This window comes from Sinohyriopsis cumingii, chromosome 6 (assembly GCF_028554795.1).
Source record: "Sinohyriopsis cumingii isolate HCF-2022 chromosome 6, ASM2855479v2, whole genome shotgun sequence".
In the NCBI taxonomy this organism is placed as follows: Eukaryota; Metazoa; Mollusca; class Bivalvia; order Unionida; family Unionidae; genus Sinohyriopsis; species Sinohyriopsis cumingii.
This window is the reverse complement of record NC_142966.1, coordinates 161,349,329-161,371,699: the sequence shown is the minus strand read 5'-3', so window position 1 is coordinate 161,371,699 and position 22,371 is coordinate 161,349,329. Positions and strand designations below refer to the sequence as shown.

The following is a 22,371-nucleotide window of genomic DNA, read 5'->3' as shown; positions in this document are numbered from 1 at the left end:
GTGTTGATCATACAGTGTGCTTTTTTCTAGGAAATTAAGTACGTACCAGAAAAATGATTCTACAATTGAGAAGGAACTTTTGGATTTGATATTGGCATTACAACACTTTAAAGTTTACATTAGTACATCTTCTTCTCCTGTTGTTTTATATACCGCCATGTTTGTAGATATTAAAGAAAATAAATCTTTCCCACTTTTCTGAGACGTTAAATGTTAATTTCTATGGAGAAAATGTAGAAGTTCATAATCACGTCAAACCTTTGGTGGCACGAATGTCTGTTCTCAAAATGACCCATACGTTTTTTTGCAATAATCACCATTCCACCCAGCCATACTTCCATTGTTGCAGCGTCCGTCTGATGTGGATCAACTGTTATTACCATATAAACAATTATCTACACGTTTCATTGCAGTTATGATCGAATTTTCCTGTCATATCCTGATACAAAAGAACGAAATTTTTAGCAACATCACATCTTTGTAAGGCAATGTTTCGTATTAAAGGTAAACATTACCAAGTAACATTACAAAACAGTAATTTCAAAACTTCTACCATGAAATCAAAAAGAAAAGTCTTTAACTAGATTGTAGACAAGTGTCATTTTGTGAGCCTTCATCACTGTCAAGCACACTCTCACTACTATTTTATCTACCGGAATGTTTGCGTCTATTAAGGAAGAACTTAGTAAGTCCCGATCGTTCCCTCATTATTGAAATGTAAAAAGTTCCTTGTACGGTGAAGATTTATACCACTGCAGTGTACCATAATCACATCCGGATATCGTTGGTTCTTACGTCTGTTCTGGACATGACCCATACCTTTTTTGCAATCATAACCCTGCCATCCAGGTGTACATCCATTGTTGCAGCGTCCGTCTGATGTAGAGCAAATGTTATTGGCATATAAACAATTACCTCACGTTTGGTTGCAGTTATAACCGTACTTTCCTGTGACACATCCATAAACAGGTACGCATACTTTTACCAACTTCTCTCCTGTTTCGGGCATTGATTTGCATTCAAATATAACATTACCAAGTATCATTACAAAACAGTAATGTTTGAGTTTATATCACGAAATGAAAAGGTGAAGGCTTTAATTAGTTTAGTTGCTATTTGCAGAACCTCTCTGGCATGCCTAGCACGTTCTAACTATCTTATCTACTGGCGCGTTTTCAGTTAAAAAGCCGTGATCCCTCGTTCATTCCTTAGATGATAAATGTTCTCTCGACTGGGAAGATGTACGATAATCAGAAAAAAACTTTTGGTGTCACATGTGTCTGTTCTGAAAATGTAACATTCATTTTTCCAGCCATCACCAAGCCATCCAACTTTGCATCCACTGTTACAGTAACTGTCAGATGTGTAGCAACTGTTATTGCCGTAGAAACAACTACCACATGCCGTGTTATATTATTACCTTAGATTCTATATCAAATATGATACCCAATCATAATACCTTAGCGTACAATACTATCTTGCAACTCCAACCCTCCCTCGCTTAATCTTTATAAGTAAAAAGCTAAATGTTATCTGGCCACATAGGTGGCAGTTAAATTTAGGAATATCTCCTTGAGACCGCGATTGGCGTTAAATTCTGTGAAATTGTCAGTTACTGATTCCGCTGGTCCAGAGTAGAACGCTCCCGGCAGATAGAGATGCGTTACAAAATAGATACAATAAGATTGGAAGCTCTCTACCTTAAAATAAGCTGGACGAGTTTCTTCTTCTATACTGTATCAATAAATTCTAACGTTTCGAATCTTCTATCGTCCAGTTAACTTTCAGTATTATCACTTTGCTGTCCTCACACCTTTAGATGGCTTGGGCACATATTCGCCCGGATAGCAATAGCGTCCCGTCATGTTAATAAGTGATGGTCTGGTGCGTGATACAGAAAGCGCATGTAATATTGCTGTGGTCAGATATGTATAAGTCAGTTGTCTATACTTGACTGACTCATAGAGTCCAGATCATGCATTACTATAAGCGACGATTCGGTAATTTTACCTGATTAGGCAGTACCAAATTCGCCTTCCTACGGATAACGTATCACAAGAACTGGATATTTGACGTCCATATTGTACATGCATTAATTATAAGCGAAGTGTCAGTGATTTTATCTGTATAGGCAGTAATAAACGGGCCAGCCAACTGGTAATATGTTACAAAATGTATTGTCTAGCGTTCACATAGTTTGTATGAACAGCGACACTAATTCTGTACCTGTACATGTCAAGTGAGCCATCTTACGTGTATTTATGATAGTGAGCAACTCCGCACGGACAATCCTATGTTGATAAAGGAAGTATGCGTATAAAGTGTCTGCTCTATTTATCTTACAGATTTAGATCATGGACTAGTCCAATCAGGCAAGCACGATATATCTATAAATTTATCTGATTTACAGTCCCGACATATATCAGATACTTGCATATTATGGATGGAAGTTAGTTGGCGACCATTATATGGGTACGTAGGGGACGGAGACTGAAACTTGCATTGAGGAACGAAACATAAACGGTCTTCAAAACCATATAATTAACTGCGGAGTGTGACGTGGTGTATCAGCCCAAGCTACAGTCCTGCATATCAGAATTAGGTTACCGGCTAAACGGACCTATATACCGTATCACGTCCAACCTCAAGAACTGGACAACGTCATTCAAGTCAAAATGATCATGTTTCTTCATGACTGGGTTCGGTCATATAATTCTGATCGCAGTGGACAAATAACACAATCAATCATACAACATCAGACACCAGACAAAAGAACTTGTTGAGGTCCAATACTCGCATGGTGCATTAAAAAATTTCAGCGTACGATCCCCATATTAGTTCTGCCATACGTAAAAGCTCAGTTCATAATGCCAGTTAAAAATGGAACAGTTTAACCAACATAGTGCTGCTAGGCAATTAATGTGGACGTGGTCTGGTCTATACAGGAACACTCATTGAGAAGTCGAACTCTCATGGTGCCACTAGGTTCTTCCTGCGGATAAGGTCCAGTTTATAAAGGCTCTCTCACGGATCAATTTACCCGACATATTACGTAGACACTTTCGGCATACGGTGTCCCTAATGGTGTCTCATTCTTCAAACAATGTCTCATAACTCTCACTAAAGTCTTTGCCATCCAAAGCGAGCCTCATCTTAGCGACAACTTGGCAGTAAATGTATCAAATTCACAAGGTGCTGCATTAGTAAAGAGCCGCCAATCTTGACATTTAATTTCCAACTACTTCGCAGGCTGCATCGGCTTCACTGACTTCATCCAAAACGACGAGAACTGGCTCGCAAGTTCCCTCGTCGTCATTAGATCTACCAATGCGGAGTGAAATTACGGCATGCCGTCTTGGGCGGAAGTTTTCCAAGCGCTCCCATCGGAGTCCTTTCCTACTCGTTCCTTCTACATAACATGTTTTGAGTACAGTTCCGACATCATAAGAGCAGTGTTTAAGGAGGTTTCTACTTTCAATCTCTTCCATGATCTCAATATTCAATTCTGGATACACATTAGTTGATTTTTAACGTCATGATAGTAGGATCAACGTTGCATCTAATATATGTTTCAATAGGCGTTTACAAGCACATCTTCTGCCAACCCGAATCCCACTTGATTTACGTAGGAGAATGTTTATAGAATGACTCACTTTATAAACATAGTGCCCCAGCATAATATCACCATATACGTAATAGCGCATATGAACTAAGAACAGGTGGAACAAGATGTAATGCTCGCTACATCCATCCTTTATAAAGACAATCATGAGTCAAGCAACGATCGCAACTTTAATCATTTAATATCCTCTTTAATAATCAGGATGAGACAATTCGAAATGAGGCACCGATGATTAATTATTTCCATCCCTCACAGTCCCTGTTACAGCGGGGGGATTAGCATTGCGACCAATCCATAGACATATGCGACTGGGAAACAATCCTACCGAATTTATGTGCGTCGACAACCAAAGTTCTCCTGACCTACTTGGAAGAGACAATGGGAGGTTGATAGTTTTTGCCAGCGTTTCTACATGACCCTACATGTATCAAATGACATACATTCATTCCCCTTTATCAAAGAGCTCGGTAGGGGAATATATTTCGATCTTTCGTTGCCGATGAAAAAGATTTACTTTGACGACATGTAGACCGAATAAGTTGTGCCGTGGACTTTGCCTAGAGTTATCTCAGGTGCAGGCGATGTGTTTTTCAACCTAAGTGACTTCAGTCAACTCTGTTACGTCTTCGGGTCACGCTGAAGTTCAGCAACGGGTTCTAAATGCAGTACACTGTGGAGGCTATACAATTAGTGTCGACTTGCAAGACCAGTGACCTTACGTCCCCACTCGCACGGCTTTCAGAAGATGTTATTGTTAACTGGCGAGTCTATGTGGAAATTGAGCTCTCATTCTGTCTGAAAACTCTACTGTGGTGTGTTATCTCAAAGTCTTGCATTTGCATTCGTGTTTGGGATTTTCTAAAGTTGTATCTTCAATAACACATCCACGTTGACATAACCTAAGGTGGCTGAATTATTCACTAACTCATTGTCGGGCAAAAGAGAATGCTCACTGAATGGTATATTTGTGCTTAGTTTTGCATCCAACATATGCTCAATGGGATCGACCGATGATGGACCTATTGGTGACACGGTTGAATGCATAATTCCCTACCTTTGTCTCGGGCGTCCCCGATTCAAAGGCCTGGGTGATCGACGTTTTTTTGAATAGATTCGAACGACCAAGTTTTTGCACTTTTCTAACACCGCAGGTTCCAAATTAGATACAGGAAGCAAACTAATCGCAGTGCCTCATCAAGTCTTGATTACTCCACTATAATGGGAAATCCTGGATCATCTTTATCAATCTCGCAACACAATCGATAGGAATCGTGATATACCTTCAATTGCTTTAAACAACCACGACGGCAAATGTTTCATCCCACTCCAGAGTTACCGAAACTGCACGCCTGGAACTTATTGGAAATACGCCCTTAAGAACAAACAATTTTCACAAGTGGTGGAAAGACAGAAAAATACTTTAAAGACGTACAAAGTCATTATAATATATTCTCTGTTGAGCGCTCAACAACATAGTATTACATTGGGTGTTGCCATAAATGAAAGGCTAACTGCCTGTCGTTCTTTGACGAGATACAGTACAAATCACAAATAATCCACGATCACTGCCACACTGTATTAGCATAGAAGATATCAAATCAAACAACCAAATACCTATCATACCGTCTGTTCCTTTTAGAATTGACAAGTCCAATGATACTGGATTCTTGCGTAAATGAACTGTGTCATGGATATTAACCTGACTGAACAAGACACCATGTGAGCCGTTCTCTTGAGCCTAAATAGTTCACCGCTCATCTACTTCATGAATCCTCACCTCATTAGGAGAAACAGTTAATGTATTTCTTCTTATTGTACCCATCTACATGCAGTTCCTACAAGACGGATCATTATTACTCATGCCCCCCCCCACTCCCGCTTTAATTGCCAAGTATAAGCCGACGTTCATGGATAATCATATACTGTTAACAATTACTGTCTACTCTGAATAATTCATCTCAAGGTCATCTACGTGATTCAGTGTCAGCTATGAGGTGATATTTAAAGAAGACCGAGATGTTGAGTCGAAGGAATACACGCCTCATCTTGCCTTCAAAGAGTGAAGGATGATGTATCAACAGGGACACTCTCGTCCTGGAAAAAGCGGGCCATGTTTTGCATATCGGATATAACACCACACAACTGAATTTTCCTCCCATGTCGGCACAAGAACTTAGAACATTGGCCACAAACAATGCACATGAGTCTAACTGTTCTATAACTTATTATCTATGCCGTGCGATGAAGATCGGAGTACAATTATATAGTTTTTAGCGGAGATCTTTCACCCTACAAGGCTCAACTGGATCTGGACGAACCTTTCCCCATGATACAAAATGTGATCGTTTGACAACTTCTTAAGGATGCGGCTTCATGACTTCCGTTGTATTTGCAAGACTTTTTTGTCCTTTTCGAAGAAACAACGAGACAGCTGCAACCTATTGTCCAGTAGGGTTATATTTAAGCAAACGCACATACACTAGGGGACCGGAGAGGTCTCTCCTGGCTAAGTGGATATATACCCTTCCACATCATACCTATTCACCTAAGGAATTATGATTGGTTAACGTACCTGGACAAGAAACCAGACTGATTTTTAGTAATATATGTTTCCTTGATAATACTTATTCAAACAATATACACATACAACTTGTCAGCTTCCACGCAGTTACATCATCATAGAGGGTGTAATTGATGATTTACCGGGATATGCCGCCAATCCGGCTACCACTTGGGAGATGACCTTATTTAGCTGCCACCTACCTGAGCAGATAACGTTTAGCTTTTCTAAGGTAAAAATAGTTCGCATGGGAGGGCTGGATTTGCGAAGTAGTAGTAGTTTTCCTAAGGTATTATGATTGGGTACCTAGTATCTAAGAAACCTGTTTTGCTAGAAAAATATGGTTTCGTTTCTTACAGCCTGGCGAAAGGAATAAGCATATAACACAAATGTAGAAAAACCTCAATGTTACTATTTCCTACAAAAAATAAATATTATCAAGTAACATCCCAAAAGATCAAGCTCATACAGGTTCTAGAAAGAAATGTAAAAGACTAGTCTTTACTTACTTTCGGGCTCATGTGAGTTACAGAAATGTAACGCTCTGTCTAGATTTCCCTCAAAGTTTTTCTCTACTGGCATATATGTAGGTATTACAAAAAAAACATGGGTCGATAATTATGATTCGATTATTCCCGAGACACTAAATTATGTCCACGGGAAATGTATACTACAGCAGAATATCAATATCTACCTATTCGTTGCACATCCGCTTGTTCTGAAAATAGTTCATACATCTATTGCAATGATAACCTTCCCATCCTGCTATGCATCCATAGGCACAGTTTCCGTATGATGGGGAGCAACTGTTATTGCCGTATAAACAACTTCCACGTGTTTCGTTGCAGTTATAACCGTAGTTTTCTCTTTCATAGCCTGAACGAAATAAATGCAAACCGCTCCAGAAATTACTACCTCTGTTTATATAACTTTCCTGATAAAATAATATTTATATTCTACAAGGGTATATTTTATACACATTCACGCCAAGAGTGCCTCCTGGGGATTTGATTGTGCAAGAACCAATAAATCATGTTTATCTATGGTGTCATAATATTTATTATCGCGAATAACTTTGAAACTCATTGATCATTTGGAACACTTAATTGACCTGCGTGGGGAGAATTGATTATAAATCTGTATGTAAGATCTGCGATCTTAGATTGTGAGGATTTCTGAGGTGGCTTATTGGTCAAAGAAAATCTATCAAATTATGATTTTCGCTGGGTCATACCTCAAGCGATTCTTTAATTGATTCATCGATAAAGCGATAAAAAAGCTATTTTTGTATCGAAAATCATCAGAAAGACGACAAAAATAACATGAAAATCATCGTTTAAGGGGCTCCTCTTGCGGGTTTTTATCGATTTATCAATAAATCAATTAGAGAATCACTTGAGGTTTGACCCTCAAGATTTTGGAAATTTAATGGATTTTTCTCGACAAAATCGACTAATGCAGTCGAAAAAAACGACAAATTTGATCACAAATCTCGGATTGTCGAGGAAATTCGGAATAAAATAAAAAATTAAAAATCCGAGGATAATTTAACCGCAAATGGGACTCTGGTTGCCTGTTTCATGATCTGATACGATTGTACTCAGTTGTCTTATAGTACAATTGATCAACTTCTTTGCTTCATACTCACGAGATAGTTCTAATTTGATTTTTTCTACAGCGAGAGACAGAGTCACGAATTTGTTCACTTCATTATATTTTACAGCAGATAGTGATTGAAACATCGCAGATTGGATCCGTTTCAGATGGTAGCACCTTCATATTTACGTTCTTCCAATATTTCGAATCCAGAAATATTTATTTTAGGGTTTAATTCATTAGATAAATCTATGCCGCCTTTTTCTAATTTGTGATAGCAGAAATAATATCATTGATGTTTTCGTAATTCATTATATACTAAATATATATTCAAAATAAAAAATATTTTGCACAACAGAAACCACATGAACTCCAAGCTTGCCACCGCATTCTAGAAAGTTCAGAGGGCACACGAAACAGAAACACCTATATGAACCTCCAACCTGTCAAATAACAGTCTAGCAGGCTCAAGAGGGTAAATGACGACACAGTAAACAATTTCCTTGTGTGAAATTCTAGCGTGCCACCGCATCCTAGCAAGTCCAGAAGGATACAATACAGCCGGCAAAATACATAAATCTTAATTAAGGACGGCGCATTTTCCTTATGTGGAGTGCTAGATTGTCCATATAACATCCTAGAAAGTCCAGAAGGATGCAGAAGGACAGCACAACATATAGTATATACAATAAGGACAGCACAACATATACGGGAGCCATTCTCTACGCTCAACATATTTATGCACACACACAAACACACACCCAATATCAAACCCGTGAATGATGCAAAATGAGCAACCATCACGTTGCCTGACGTGGTGAGGAGGTGTGTTTTTTTCTGTTGAGTTTCGAAGCTGGGCTGGAGCCCTTAATTATATATAAAAATCGCGAAATATGCGCAACCATCGACAGGTGTCAGTCATGGGACTCGATAGTCAGACGTCGTGTATCACAATTATATGGTTTAGCTATGAGCAACGGAAACATCTGACAGATATATTCTTAAGAAATCATGATAAAGCTAGCCGTGTATAAAAATATATAATTTACCACTTTTTATCACACTGTTTTCACAGGACAGTTTGTCCCGCGCCAGACTTCATGATATATTCTTTCCGGTCCTTTATTAACGTAGAGAAATCATCAGTATATATATGTCAACGGGGAATGTACGACTATATATTGTTCCCAGTTGGATAGAAGATACAACTTGAATTTAGTTCTGAACACACGAATTCAGAAGAAATTCGCTATATAAACGTATTTCTGCTCAACAAGTCAGATTTGAAAAGTTAGCTATTTTCTGGATAATATATGTATCGAAAATAATTCCGAAAAAATGTTGATTGTTATTGACAAACCGTATTATGAGCGAGCGTGATAATCTGAAGCTAATGAAATTTTCAAAAATAAATTGTGTAGCCGAACGAGTAACGTAAGATTTTACAAACGCGACGCGTGGAAAAGGGAAAACGGGTGTACGACGTGAAAACATTAACACATGGGCTGATTCAGTCATGGATAAAGGGGCTACAATAAACGATTTTGTAAAGTTAGAAATAACACTAAAATTCCCAATAAAAATAAAAACAATAACAGGAGCTCCGATAAATATCATTGATCATAATGCTTACGCCTGGACCAGCGCAGTCACAATGTTTCCACGAGATCGAACTGTAAGATTTTACCGGGAGAAAGACTCTGGGAGAAACATGTATGATTTTATTCACGAAATAAGTAAAAACGATCCTGTGTCAATATGGTTATTATGGTAACGGCGCAATATGTAGTAAAGAATCTCTTCATGAAGAAATACAAAATATTGCGCAGAAATTTTCAACAGAGAATACTGAGCAATTACCAAATAATTGTTTTACAGTTCCGTCAGTTGCAACTCACGTTGCAAGAGAGAAAAAATCGTGAAAGACAACACGATTTGAACTTCTCGAAGACGTACAATTAAGTTGCTGTCAATACGGACACGGTGGGTTGTGGAATACCAAGAATAATTACATTGAGTTATTTCCGTTGATATGGTCGCGTGTTATCCGGGAAGTTTTCTTGGCTACGGAGACTGCTGTGGATATTTTAAAAGCTTTGGACACCCCACAAACGAGATGACAAGAATGTCAGTAAATGGACCACTATCCGATTTTTATATAACCGGATTCGCTCGTATTATATCATTTGAGTTTGCTGAAGGTCTTCATCCTATTTGTTATGTTTGGTTTGGTAGACACTTTTCAGAAAAACGTTGGACACCAATAGTGCTGTTGCGATATATGCTTGATTGAAAACTATTAATATCGTTGATTGTAAGCGAGGCAATTATATCATATCGGTAGCAGACCGAAGTTTGGTTATAACCACCTGATGATGATAAAACCGCAAAAGATTTTGGTAGAAGACTACTCGGTAGATTTACTCAAGGTGGAACATATGATTATAAACGACATCATGCACGATTAATTATTTACGATGTTGAATATGATTTTATAATCGCCGATGCAACAAAGAGAGATATCTTTGTAAGTCGAATAAACGCTTATTTTATCTGACAGAACACGGTTAAGTACAATTGTTGGTTATATTGATGGCTAGTCACCTCAGTTTACTCATTTAAGATCTTCAATACTCGCGTATGTTTCTATAAATGCATTATCGATGATAAATGGATTCCCTGACACTGCAGTCAGAGTTGCAACGGATACTCAAAATTACTGACTCGTTTTACAAGTACTGATACATCATGGGGCAAATTGAGAATGAAAAAGAAATTTTTATAATTATTCCGAATCCGCAGATGTTGAGATCAGGGATAATTATTATAAAAACAATTATATATCAAAATTATCGTCTGCAGCATCTGTGTGTATGATCCATTATCCAGACACAAGACTATATATTTAAACGGACCGGGAGATTCTGGTAAGACGACTCGAGTGATCGAATTATTTGGACAGAATTCATATATGGTTGTTTTAACACCTACACACATACTCGCAAGAGAAATGAGACTACGAGGAGTACAACTGTGTACTTATCACAGCTCTTTTTCGATACAAGGGTGACACATGGACCCCTGATCGAATGGGAGAGCAATATATTCAAAACATTATTATTTATGCACAGTATCTAAAGATATATTAATTATGTTCCTTGATTGGTTATTAACAAAAAATACTGTTGTGATAATGTGTGGCAATCATGGTCAACCACCACCTTTTGTTGGGTTATTTCCACATAATTGGCTACATCATTATGTGGATTATGAGAAAAAAAATAACTGATGATCATAGAGCACTTGATGTAGAATTAAGAGAGTTTAAAAAGTTAATCAGACTACAACCGAATAAAATTCAATGTGAAGTAATGCGTGAAATAATTTCAGAAACTTTCATGACGACTTTCTGCAAACGTGGACACCAAACGATTTGATAGCTGCAAGTAGAAAGATAGTTCGTGATACACTTCACCAACAATTATTTTTGTTACATAAAGATAAGTTTTCAAAATTACCTGTGCCGCTTTGTTATCGATTAGCAGATACGCGACGGCAGAATATCGACGTTGATATACCAGGACAGATTGAAAAACAGAATCTAGTATTAAATGATGTTGTTTTAGTTAATGTCAATATTGTTGAAGAAGCGCTAAAAATGAACAAATCTCCTTGGAACCTAGGATGACAATTCATTCATCTGAGGGGATAACTATTTCTGATACGCAAGTTTGGATCGAAATTTAGGTTATATCGCAGTGTCTCGAGTCAGAAGAATATCTCAGCTGCGAAGAATTGTCACAGGCGTTACAGAAACCATCAGTGATGTTATTGACAATTATATGATAAGAAAAAGAAATAGTTTGTTATGAACAAAGTGACAAAAACAAACGCGACTTTGACCCTGATGTTGAAAATATCATAGCGCTGAAACAACATCAGAAGAATTATTGTGTAAGCTGTAATTGCATAATGTTATGGCAGTACTTGAGTAATATTCCGAGAGAATAAGAATCACTTTTAATTGTTCACGTGTAAATCCACGTTGAGGAGCAGTTGAATCTAATATGTATATTGCAGGCCTACCAGTAGATCTTGTCATACTAGATATCTTGTGCTTCCTAATACTTCAAATAGGATCAGTGGCTCCTTTTTTTACCACCTTCATATTCACCGGGTTCATATAAATATCTTACACTAAGATTGCCTAATACTGGCTGCGCTGAAAAATCGCGTCGTTGTATTGGCATATGTTTTTTGTAATAGCATTAATGGGTTTCATGTTGGTTGTTCGAGTAATTTCATTATTTAACGCAGCTATCGCACTTGGTAGTATTGCAACCCATTCGCGAGATCTTGTATCCTGGATTATTTCCTTCGCGTATTGATATCCAAAAAACCGTTCAGCACGTGTTCGATTGAATCGTTCACCAATTGCCTGATCGCGGTGAATTGCTGTATGTCCTCGTCCAATTTTGGCATTATATCGCTTCGTCAACGATGATACTGGACCAATAAATTGTTTGCCGGGATCAGATTGTAATAGTCGTGGCCATCGTAAGGGTCTTCGTTGATAAATTCGTTCAAACGCAGATATAACTTCAGGAGCTGTTTTAGTTGATAATGGTTCTACTTCTTTATATCTACTTGCAACATCAACAACAGTCAAAGCGTATTTGTACGCTATTTGACGTATCCCAATATTAATAGTATCATGTGGTGAAAATAGAATATCCGCCTGGTGAACTTCATTAGGAACGCTGACACCGAAATGTGCGTACTAAATTAATTTAGGCGGTGGCATGTAAATTTGCCATATTGCCTGTCGTGCTAACCACGCTGCGGCGACATAGCGATTGACACCTGCTGCTTCAGCGAGTTTGCTAATTACTGCTCTACCACTCCATTATCCCCTTGGACTATACTAAATTTATTCCATTATAATAATCGCTTAATTCATTACCATCCCCTAACGCTAGTTTCCTTTTCATCGCGGATCTTATCAACCAATTAGCTAATGATTCTCTGATATTATTATTTTTGATGGAATTGAACGAATGAATCAACTTCACATCTGCAGTATGTTTATCTTGTAGGTTTTTGCTTTTATAAGCCACATCATGAACGTGACATGCTTTATCAATATCATTTATGGGATATTCTAGTTTTGGTTGCTCTGGCCCGTCAAGCCTTATATCAAGTCGAGTACCAGGACCACACTAATTATATCCAGGAAGATGTTTCTCTCTTGGGTATTTAGCCCAAGGAGTTCCTGGAAATTTTGACAATAATGTAGCAATATAGCCACCGTCTTTATGCTGAATTCTGGGTAAAATCCAAACTTTCTTTCTGTTACATATTGCACATCTTCCACCGTATGCTATTCTTTTTTTTTTTTTTTGTAACAGTGGACAAATCATTAATTGGGTTTTGGCTCTGCAGCGCAAACAATATAAATTCATATTATATATATAACATGGATATAATTAATTTCTCAGCGACACGAAAGCTAAAGCCAGTTAAACACCATCCAGCGGTACCAAATCCTATCAGAATGATAATAATAGGTCCCTCTGGATAGGGTAAGACGCAATTATTATTTAATTTGATAACGAGATGGCTCAAATGGGATAAGTTGTATTTAGTAGCTCCGTCAGTTGTTGATCAGAGATGATACGATGTGCTTAAAGATTTTAATGAAAACGCAAGATTGTTGGATAAAGATGGCGATGATACTATCAATTTTATAACCGATATTGATCATGCGTGGTCAGTAGATGATTTATTAATGATTTAGTTGTATACGATGATGTGGTGCTGGACAAACAATCGAATCCAGCTATAATATTTTCTCGAGGAAGACATAAAAACAATGATGTGATTTATGTTACTCAGCGATACACACAAATACCAAAAGTGATCAGAGATAAATGTAATATTTTAGTTGTGTTTATTGGAGTCAATATGCATACGTTGCGAAATATTCATCAGACTTGGTGTAGCGGTGACATGGATATATTTAGATTTAAAAATTTATTTTCGCGACCACAGTCAACACCACATGGATTTATAACAATACATTGCATGATCCCATAACAATATATCGTGTGGGTCTTAATATAATATTTGGTTAATAGCAGCAGAAGGGGTGCGACCTCAAGTTGGTTCGTTTCGTAATATATTCGCGCCTATCTTGGTGAGTTTTCAGTCCAAGAAAAAAATGAACTAACCCACCAGGAGTTTCTCTTGGAGAGAAGACTCAACGTTGTTAGAATATTTTGATTTTAAGGTAATTTACGTCATTTTAATCCTATTTTAGGAAAGCTTATTTCGGCATTTGGACCCTTCTAAAAGTTGGTGTGTTCACCCCCTCTGCTGCTGTTTTCTTGTTATATTTCTCTTTTTATATGTAATTCTTAAATTCCTGCACAAAATTAGAGACGAAAATGACGACGGACAACTTACTTTAAGATCAAGAGAAAGACATTATACCAGTATTTCTTTAACTGCTCATTCAAAATGTTTTAACGTCAGGAAAATGATCATAAACTGGAAAGGCAGTAAATCAAAAAAAATAAATAAAAAAATACAGGTGTCCAAATACATAGAAGAGTGCGTGTAATACGGATGAAATTAACATTTCTTACAAATAATACTTTTTTCCTAGAATACAACATGAAAATTCCTAAGACATTTACATTGTTGTGAATTAAATCTCTAATAATTCTGAGTCACTTTACAAGTCCAAAAGTAAGGACTGTTCCAAATTAGCATCAATAGTCTTGAATCTGATGCTGTGGAATGTGTCTTGAATATTCTGAAACACCAGAATTGTATAGTCCAGAATGTCTTTGAATAAAGTTCCTTATAATCTCATAGTAGTGTTTTAGTCCAACACTCAATGAGATTTTTGTGATTGCAATTAATAATTTAAATAAATAATTCCTATAAATTAATATCTGAATTCAACACTTTAAACTCTTAAAAGGTACAGCTGATTTGGTAGAATAATTAACTGGGCTGTCACTGCCAAAACACTCTAACAACTTTATATGAAACGTTTTTCCTATGTCCGCCTATAATGTGTTTCGATAGAACAAATGAAGTCATTTCATTTCTTTTCAATTGTGTCCAGACCATAATAACTATCCCGTAGTGGATTTTTAGATATGCGAAATAGAGTTAGAAATCTATCACCAAGATGAAAACATATTTTCTTTGTATTTATGTTATACAATAATATCATACTTGACTGAGTGGATGAAGATTAGATCTTGCTACCGCACAAGCATTTGAAAAATTTTATTTGTAATCAGAGACATAGTAAAAAGGATAAGTTTTTTGCACCTTCATGTAAACGAAATTTCTCTTTTATTGCATGCAACGGTCAACGGAGATGAAGTCCAAAATTTAGTTAAAAAATACTGAACCCAGTGATTTGTGAACCGATTTCCAACTGCAAACAACATTAAGTGGACATTCTTATCACAATACTAACATTTATCAAGGAATATTACTGTATCATATTCATAACAATTTTATGAAATGTTTCCATAGGCCATGATTTTCAGACTAAAGATTTAGTTCCTGGCTGCCTATTTCAGGAATAACGTATTATAAAACTACAGATATAACATTTTAAATCTGATCAGAAGAGACACATTTTTGAAAAAGCCTTTACTATGGTTTTAGTTTTTAATATTTTGCAAAGGAATTGCCTCTGGGTATCTTGTGGACGCATACATAGTAATCAACAATTACTGGTTGCCTGACTTGGTCTTCGGTAAGGGAACGCAACCGTCTACCGTTATTCTCCTAAATGTTTCGTCAATGCAGGAATAACCTGTAAATGAGTGTTGAATCATCTTATTGGGCTTCCAACCATTTAATAAGTGTAAGAAGGTTCGCAAACATCCCTTTTATCTTTTCGTCCAGTAAAAGGGATTCATAAATCTTGTTCTAATTCGTACTGGCTCCTAAATGACCAGCCTAAGGAGTTTATTCGGCTATGCTAAGAAAGTCCTCTAGATATGACCCCGGAATAACAATGAATTAACTCAATGACCACTCGTCACGAACTGGTACATCAGATGGTGTCCGTGTCCTCATAAGGGCCATATTTTTCACCAAATATTAAACTGGCACCTGTTTGGTTTTATTTTCACTAATATCCATCTGAAATAAACAGAAGGATCTTTTTTGTTCAACGGTGACTGAATGTCTTTTGTCACCCGGATCAGGAGAGAGATTTAGAGAGAAAAAGAGAGAGATCGAATAGAAAAATATGGTAACTGTGATACGTATCTAATGATTTATCAATACTAAAATCAACACTAACTTCATCAAAAGACTCGCCCATACGTGTGTTAGCTAAAGGAATATTTTAGCCATAAAGGGCTTTTTCTGATAAGTTCACAAGCAGAATACAAATCGTGGATTTCAAAATAAAAACACTAACTTTCCTAACAATGCTTTTCAGTTAAAGGTGGATTAACCGCGACTTTGTCTCTAGATAGGTTATTGACTGGCAATAAACGAATACCTCAATAGGCAAAGAAGTCAGTGCTCTGTCAGTCATTGGTCCTTAGACTAAGTCTAATAACAAATTGCCACAATGGAAATCAACATAAAATAGCCTCATTGTGCTTTCCGAATAAATAAAAAAAAAAAAACTTTAACTATAAGAATACTTCTCAGAAGCTCCACTGTCCCTGAATAGTTTAATAGGGATATACTTGGCATACTTACCAATAAATGATATAGTAACTTTTGAAATGAATGGCACATAACTTTCTACAAACGAAACAGACTAGGTTTTATACCCAACCATTATATTGTTTTCAATATTAGAATTCGACATTAACTTCTTTACATTAAGAGTATATGGAATAACCTTATTTATATTCTGTTGATTAATTTTCAGTCTGAAGCCAAAAGAAATGACATGACTTTCTGTTCTGCAATACGTGCAAATATGACGAGATAAGGACTTACGATCCAGTCTTATCAGATGTAATATTTCTCAAAGTTGTATGAGAGTGAAATTTGGAGGTAGTCGTAAGGGACTGAAGTTATTGATGCCAAAGGACTAATGAGGGGTAGAAGTGTAGATAAATCGAACTTTTTGAGTCAAGGAAATATCACCAGTAGTAAGAGCAAGCATTTTCCAAAGTTTCTACTTTTGTATCATCACTATATGTCTTGAATTATTATAAATGTAATTTTGAAGATCTTCATTTAATATGATATGTATGTAGTTGTCATAATCTTTATCAGCCTTCTATGCTTAGCACCTCCAATGAAATAGTAGCTCTTTTTACCCCATCAAAATTCAATATACGCTTGTTCAGTTTTATATTATTCAATTCCTAAACCTTTGTTGAAATGCGTTAAGTGCCAAGCCATAACCCTTCAAGATATATTGAATGACCAGGTCTCCGGAAGTGAACTGTAGACCTCACGAGCTTGGCCAATAAATATGCTTTTTATAATAAAGAAGTCCAACGCAGTCTTGGCCATTCAAAACTTAATACTCAAATCGAAAGCTCTGCCGTCCAAGGCTTTCTTTCCCACCTCAAACCAAGCCAAAATATTCTTTTTATCTTTCTTTGTTAAAGATATGTTCGCTTCAGAAAGATCATAATGTCTGACAAGATCAAGGAACTCGTCCTATTATAGACTTTAACCGTTTCTGGGTCGGTCTTCAAACAATTTGTTTCTCTACATTACATGGTATTGTGAATGCTTCTTAGTTTCACTAAAGATTTCTCAGATTAAAATAAATATTTACTAAGGACAATGAAATTTTTGAAACAACATTTGTACAAATTTTAAAGACATTTTTAATGACTACGCTGTTTTAAAGAGATTCATATCCTCAACGATACCTCAATTATGTTACAATCCCAGGAACTGAAATGTGTAACAGCAAGGAATTAAAACCAATAATTTAAATACACTGTAACAAATAATTTATTTATCTACTTAGTAAGTGGAAATTAAAAAAAAAACACTTACAGTATTGTGGACTAAATCGCAAAGAATTCTGAATGTTCTTTAGTTGGTCCAAAAATATGAATGTTCCGAATGAATTCTGATAGTCATGTATTTTATAATGGACCAATACTCTTGAGTATCTTGGTGTACCACAGTTATAAAATCCAGAATGTCTTTGAATGTGCTCTCGATAATGAAAAATGGTGGTTAAGTCCATAATTTCCATGAGCACTTTGTAATTTTAGTTAATAAAATGAATACATACTTATTCTCACATTATATCTGAACAAAACATAAAGGTTGATCATAATTCCCGAACGCTGATATGAAACAGTAATGAAAATGTTTTTTAGCAAAAGAAAAATATGAACTAGTGTTGTCTAAGAAATACTGGTCGACTATGGAGCGCAGTATGAGTGCCAAAAACGAGTTCATATCTTTCCATACAAATGCAGTAACCTTTACATTCTATACTCATTTAATTTTTATATCTAAGGCTTCATAATAAAGGAAGATACAACAAGGAAAAAGTAATTTAATTTTTGCTTTATTTTAAAATAAACACACAACCGTAGATTCATCAATACATAGTAACAATATTAATGCTCACATAAGAACGCCCAGCGACTTTGAACTTCGTTGTGCCCTCGACATTAGTTTTTAAAAACATCTCGTATTGGTCTACTAAAAATTATAATTTAGAGTCATATTTCGAAAGAAAACGCATTGGAAAATACATTTTTCCACTGGTCTGGAATGAATGAATTTTATATTTATGTTGATCCAACTCAATTTTACTTTTGTGCTTATGATGAACTGGATTTTTGGGGTCAATTTCGGGCAGTAAAGAGAATGTTGTTTTAGTTGGGAAAGAAGTATGACTTACAGAACTGTTTCGGCGTCTGTAAGGTTTCCCATAAAATGGATTGTCATTCCGATTAGCAGAAGTAAGAAAGTACATTTTGAGAAAATTCAAGATGCTCAAATGTAAATACATACCAGATAATGAATGAATTGATTAATGCCTTGTCTTCAATCGCTAGCCTAATATTCTATCCACATATTAAAACGGGGAAAATGTTAAAGCAGATCGCTTGTGTGACAGTCCACTTAGCCAGCAGACACGATTCTTTCTCCCCGTTTTGACTTATTGGCTATGAGACTCAAAGTTGCATACCAAAACCTTCAGTTGCATTATTTTCTCGAATTTAGTATCATAACTGATTAGTAAAATGTTACGTCTCTGATGGATATGCAATTGTCCTTGGCCTCTATGCTTTACTTACTATTTTGTATAGACCCTACAGAGCACTGGTTATAGTCTGAACCATTCTATTTGCAAACGTGACGAATATCTCTCCTAAATAACTGTTCAAATGCTCACAAACGTATTTTCAACTACTACCTGTCTCACCTGTGACATTGCAGATATCACATTCATTCGTTTGCTGGTTTGAAATTTTAATATCTGACACGGTGAACCCATCAATATTGTTAACTTTAGCATCTCTACTTTCAAATGTTCGAAACAATTTGTTTAGTTTTTTCACACAAAGATGTAATAACTCGAAAACTAAAGGGTGTGCAACATAAACGTACATTGTTTGTTTGCAACCAAATTAGATATAATACACCATACAATATTGTTCACACGTGTCGTGCAATATGAAGTCGTTTAGTATGGAAAACTACTGAGCGGTTCTGACAACGTTAACGGAGTAAAATAAAATGAGCATTTAATCAATGTACATTCCCACATGACTATGCTCACGAATGTACTTTTGAAAAAATAATGGAAAATGTTATGAATTTTCAAGCAAGATTTGACCTTGAAATTAAATTGTAATCAGTATTTTGTTTACTGCTTACAAGAATAATGAAAGACAGGAGCGCAAAACTCTACACCCTTTAATTACGACTATGACAAAGGGCAGGTACACAACATGTATTAAATATATGTAACACCTCTTAGCAAATTTATTTACAAGTTTGCTTACATAGAAATGTTTTTATTGAAAGCATGTATTTATTAACGACAGGCAATTTCGCATAATCATGGCAAAGATGTCGACAGAATTATAGATACAGTCTGTATCTGCCGCCTCGGGATACTATGTATGTCAACAGAACGTTGTAGATCAATTAGCTGTCAGCTCAGCTAATTGAATCGTGTATCACACTCAACGTGCTCACTTGAAGGCAATGCACTGTTGTGGAAAATAAAACTTTTTTTTAAAGACTGAACTAAGATAATAGCAAGGATGTGAAAACTCATCCAATACAACCCGGCCATTATCTTTTAGTATAGATAATTTAAATATGCTTCAAGTAGACGGGTGCTATAACAATGTCCCAAAAAGTGTATATTTATACTAATAAAAGCCTTTCACAATCGCTTTTCTCCCCTTTTTATTGTGTCAAACTGTGGGGAAAAAAGGAACTAGTGTTAACTGTTTATTAGTGCAGTGACATAGGCAATAATGTATCCATTCCCATTTGAAATTATTGTCATAGCTATATTTTCAGAAACCGAAATGGAGCCAACTGAATTGCACAAAACACTTGGGTTGCTTTTTATTTAATATCGTTGACAACTCCAAGGATAATACTAATTTAAAATAGATTTTCGTACAAGACAATTATACAGAGATCAGTCTTTATATCTTTAAGACACATTCAATCTACATGTAGGGTAATTTATCAAAGATATTTCCTCCTATTTGGACACTTCTTGGACTGCGCACAATAAGTTCCTGATAGTTTCAACACTAGGACAAAAGAAACACTAGCAATTAAAGGAGTACCAGCAAACCGAAATGGCATACCTCCGCTCATGTTGCTTTTGTGCCAAAATAAATCGAAATAATCCAATGCCAGAGTTTAAATGGACGTTATTTCTAGAAAGTACTGAGTCAAATATATGCCGTATGTAAAGTCTAAGCATCCGTTTACGTATTTTACCTGACACTGGAGGTTACCGTGCAAGCACAGCTAAGTTAAACATCATTTAGTTCAGTTTGCAATGCTCTGAAATATTGTTTTAAACCATTCGTACTGCATAGGGTTCTACTTCTATCAGTTATACTGTCCACCTTGTATAGAGTATATCGTGTACTGAAATACGGTATTATTCCTAAACAACAACATTCATTACCTACCTAACGCAGTATCGAGACTGTTTTAGGAATATCCCATTCATAGTCCTGTACTTAGATACAAAAGTGATTAAAATTGACTTGATCGCGCATTTTGACACTTTAAGATCAGTCGTATGCGACGTAAAGACATACATCTTGGTATAAACTTACCTAGTCCAAGATGAAAGACTTCAGAAAATACGATGTGAAATAGAAGTTGGTTGCTCATACTTGTTCACGATCTAATTGTCTGTGCATTTTCTCTTTTCCCTTCTTGAATTTAATTTAAGCTTGTCAAAATAGTGACGACTGTAGGTGCGAAACTGATCCCCCAAGTTAGCCAACAGGGAAGTAAAAATGTACACGTCCTGTTAAGTGTATTATTTGGGTCACTGTCGTATAACTATAAATCAGTTCCACTTGTAAACTGCAAAATGCAAACTCGGCGATTTTTCTTATGTTGGATCAATTCAATCAGGAAGTTTATGTACGAATATATTTTTTTAAAGTTGAAAGTATCGAATTTGGATCAGAGGAGTATCTGCCCATGTTTTGTGCTATAGATACACACACACACACACACACACACACACACACATGTATATATATACATATATGCGTGATTAGATGATGGGTTTAAGTGTATATATAATAAATAAAAAGAAACAAATAATAATAATAATAATAATAATAATAATAATAATAATCGCAAAGAAGATCAGACTTTCTTGTGAAGTGAACACATGCTTTATCAGAGATCTATCGTATTAGATTATATCCCTGTAACAGGTGATATAAGTATGGTAGAATAAATTATGCATAGATAAATATATAATAGCCCACTTACCTATCTAGCTACCTTCCTACATACCTGTCAACCACCCATGTTACCTATTTAATGCATATATACATTAATCAGTCAGTTTACACATACATATCAAAGGCATATTTAGGAATATTATGTGGGGGTAGGTGTGGGATGCAGGTGTATCAATGTCGGTTAGCAATGAAAAGTCTCCTGTGTATTCATTAAGGGGATGCGGAAGCGCAGGAAGTCACTTTAATATTATTCACCTTACTATACAGAAAAGGTACCATAGGAAACATTCATGCTGTTTCAAGCTAAACACAAAAGGGGGTGGGGTGCAATTTCGCTTTTTACAGTTTAAAATGCAATTTCGCTTTTTACAGCTTAATATGATTATGCTTTTGCATTTATTCATTGATAGTAACAGCTTAAAACCTAAAAACCAGGAATTTCAGGTACGCATGTTGATCCTAATTTGTTGCTTGCATATTATTCCTATATTGTTTTTAATTTGATGGTACATTGATACATACCATATTTGAGTACATTGAATCACATTATAAGCGCACATGAATTGGCTCTATCACTTACTAATTGAAATTACTATGTATACGTAACTAAATGCAAAACATACATTCTGGCTAAATAGTTT

The 22,371-nt window shown here is 36.0% G+C and overlaps 1 long non-coding RNA gene across 1 annotated transcript in view; it reads right to left on the bottom strand.

The window, feature by feature from the left end:
- LOC149798406 (uncharacterized) overlaps window positions 1-21,218 on the bottom strand; it is a 38,114-nt gene extending 16,896 nt beyond the window's left edge. Inside the window, exon 1 of the long non-coding RNA XR_016421626.1 lies at window positions 21,083-21,218. This is a non-coding gene — a long non-coding RNA (uncharacterized LOC149798406). The remainder of the gene's footprint in view (window positions 1-21,082) is intronic.
- Between the last annotated feature and the right edge of the window lie 1,153 nt (window positions 21,219-22,371).